This window comes from Agrilus planipennis, unplaced genomic scaffold (assembly GCF_000699045.2).
Source record: "Agrilus planipennis isolate EAB-ADULT unplaced genomic scaffold, Apla_2.0 scaffold192, whole genome shotgun sequence".
Lineage (NCBI taxonomy): Eukaryota > Metazoa > Arthropoda > Insecta > Coleoptera > Buprestidae > Agrilus > Agrilus planipennis.
In genome coordinates, this window is record NW_020442435.1 from 591,434 (window position 1) to 595,140 (window position 3,707).

Sequence of the window (3,707 nt, forward strand, 5' to 3'; positions counted from 1 at the left end):
ATATGCATTATTGAAACAAAAAATTGTAGTTACTTTTCCAAATTTTCTATAAATTAATCTAACTATTTGCCCCTCAACAACTACCTTCCTTTGCCACACCTCTTTCACTGCCTTATACAAAAAACGAACCCTTATTCCTAATTCACCAATTCATAGCATTCTTTCCAAGTTCTACTATCCTCGCCGGCTATCTTCTTTCTTTTTTTCAATATTTTCACCCTCAATACTCATTTTCTGTCCTACATTTTACCAACAGTTTATTTTCCTCCGTTCTTCTAATACCTTGGTATTCAATCCCCTTGCCAATCCCTTCGTAAAATCTCTCTCGGTCCCATCACATACCTTGACTCTATATTTCTTAGATCCTCTCCTCTTATAATTTTCCTACATCCGTTCCTCATCAATTCCCCTATGTTGATCCCTTCCTTAACCCACCTTCTCCTACCCCTGATTCATTTTAAATCACTTCAAAGCCCTCTCTCTCTCATTCTGTCATTTCTATTTTCGTCCCTATTCCTAATACCTTCTACCACCATATTTTCTACCTGAGGAGCATCAGCCTCCCTAATATCCCTTATATTTTACTCTCATTTCCTATTTTACTCTCCTTTCCCTATATTTCTCTCTTCTTATTACATGTTTCGATGCTCTTCAATTAACACATTTTGTGTTAATAATAACAAAAATATTTTGGTTAAGATTCCTCGAGTCGCTCTTCCAGTGAATGTATAACTTCATAATTCCTTAAACCCGTAACGATAAAACCCTACATCCCCGTAATTAAAATACTGAAACATTATCGCCATGAAACTATATGTGATGTTGATTTCACAAAATCAAAGTTATGTCCTCGCAGCGTACATTAAGTAAAGCTGATGTTGATGGTCCTACAAATGTTTTACATGGTTATATAGGGTTATGTAGGGTTCAACATCTGTTTTAATTGAAGAACTATGAAGTTAAGTATACATTTAATGAGTAACTTGATTGAGTACGGATTTTAGGTTTAAAATCGTTTGTGATTATCATTATTAACATTTTTAGTGGATTTTAGAATGTTTTTTTGAGAATATGTCCAAACCCTGACGTGCTGGGCTTTAATTTCACCTCTGACTTGGATTCAGCGAACTCAAAAACATACAGTATATACAGTCAGATCCCTCAGGTACTAAAAAAATTTTGTGTGGCTATGTAATTAACTAGACAATACAAACTTTAAAAAGGTGCATACAAAATTATTGTTACTTAAAAGAAAAAAGTAACTAAAAACCCATCAATTAGTCGAATAATCGTTATTTTAATTGCAGAATTAAAGGTACCACTCTAGTACTGCTGTACATTTACGGTTTTTATATAGATTCGACTAATTAGACGAATTGGGAAATAACTATTAATAGCCATTACTAGGTATTAATTATTAATTAGTCATTAAAACTTTTCGTTTTCTAATGGCCCCTTTACGTAAACTCCCTCGATGTGAGATAAAATCTTTTCAAAAGCACTTGCGATTATTTCAACCTTTGCTGTCAATCAACTAGAAATATTTCGTACAAATATGTTCTTATCTGGTTATATAAGCGAATTAAAATGGTGGACCTGTCCGTTTAATTAATTATTTATAAGAGAAACTCGAGATGATACAATTCGATTATTACTATAAATGAATATGCAATAATTAAAGGCGTAGTTATGACCTGGCCCATTGAGAAAAAGTGTAAAATTTGTAGAACACCACACAAATGTTATTAGTTGGAGACGGAAGGGATTAAGCCGAAAATTGCAAATGGGAAAGAAGGCAATTTCCCACGCATGGGAGATAAACGTTGGTTGGAGGGAAAGAGGAGGAGGTTTGTGGATGAGAAGAATTAAAAATGATTCACAATTTCGGTTCCTTTTTAGCCGATTTTTACTAAACGAGTAAAATTCCTCTCTTTACGGTAGTTCAACCCAATATAAACTTGGATGATATATAGAACAGCGACAGGGTGTCGTAAGGTGACATGTATTTTAACGAAAATATTTTTGCGAAATCCAAAGAAATGACTGACAATTTCGGGTCCTTTTTAACCAGTTTTCAAATTTGGATGAACCAAATTTTAGAGTGGTTTAAGCCCATTAAATTTCTGTGATATAAAGATATCATAAAATGACACGTGTCTTGGCAAAAATGTGTTTTTGCGACATCGAAGGAAATAATTCATGATTTTTCAATATTTTTAACTACTTTTAAAATTTGGACTAGCAAAATTTTCTTTTTACAGTGGTTCAAGTCAATCTAAATTTGGATGATGTAAAACAGAGCAACAGGGTGGCGTAAGATGACATGTGTTTTGACGAATATGTTTTTGCAAAATCCAAGGAAATTATTGATAATTTCAGGTCCTTTTTAACCAATATTCAAATTTAGATGAACCAAATTTTGCCCTTTACAGTGGTTCAACCAAAGGTTAATTTAAGAAGGTTATACAAAAATTGGAAATTCTCCTTATTTAGGAATTTTGTGGTTTACCTCATATGCTTTGTTTTTTTTTTGTGAAAGTAGCAACAATACTTATGCATCAGACTCCGAATGTCCAAAATCCGTTACGGAATTTGTAGTAAATTGAGACACAAACTTATAAATCCACAACAAATAAGTTATAAAAGCTATTATGACATGATGGCCTTTCCGACGTAATTATTAAGTAATAAGTCGAATTATTTGTTATTACTAAAAACCTGGCTTTAATACTCTATTTCTTGTGTATCTCATACAACAGAATATGGTCAGAGTGAAACCTCTATAAAACAAACATTCAAACTATTAAAAATCATACAAATGTACAAATCAGTGAAATGAGAAACCCAAAATACCATTATTTGTTTTATTTATAATTAATAAGTTTAATAAATACCTAACACTGTAAGCATCAGTAATAACAAGATTTGTTAACACAAAGAAAACCGTTCCTTGGTTTTTTAAACACTTATCAAACAAGAATCTTTCCAATTAAAAATAAATTTTAATTTTTTTATTTGCTTTAGTGTTTTGCTTATTCTCCAAATTTTATGTTGCAGGTAAAATGTACCTTTCAAATTGCAAAATACGTGAATACTGAAAATTTTCATTTTCAGACCCTTTACAACTGGGAATTTAATAAGCCTTTATAACACCCATAATAATAAGCTTAAGAACCATAAAAATACTAATGTATGTTTTACGACCGAAATTATTTATACTTACAAACAGAAATAAACACGAATGCTAAAATGAATTTTAGAAGTTTCAGAGTATAAGGTTAGATAACCAACAATACACCTTCATTCGGTATAGTATACACAATTAATTAATTCAACATTAAGCGCTACCTATGTAAATAAACATTAACAAAACGTTTTTCAATTCTTACCTTCTAAAACGTAGACGATACTTCCGACATCGCCCTCTCTGATTATGATGCTCCCTGCCTTGTATGCTTCCGGGTACATGCAATCCACGATTTCACGTATTTGAGTCAACTCCAAATTTTTCATGAAATCATTATCCAGAATTGCTGCCTTTATCAACTCTCTTGATCTGAAAAAGAAAATTTTAATTAATATTAATAACTAAAAAAATATTACATTAATTTTAAGCAATATTATTATTATCATCATATTAAGTTATGTGAAAAATTACCGAAATAGTCAACCAAAGAAAAACAACTAAACTTTTCTTTCTTTCTTTC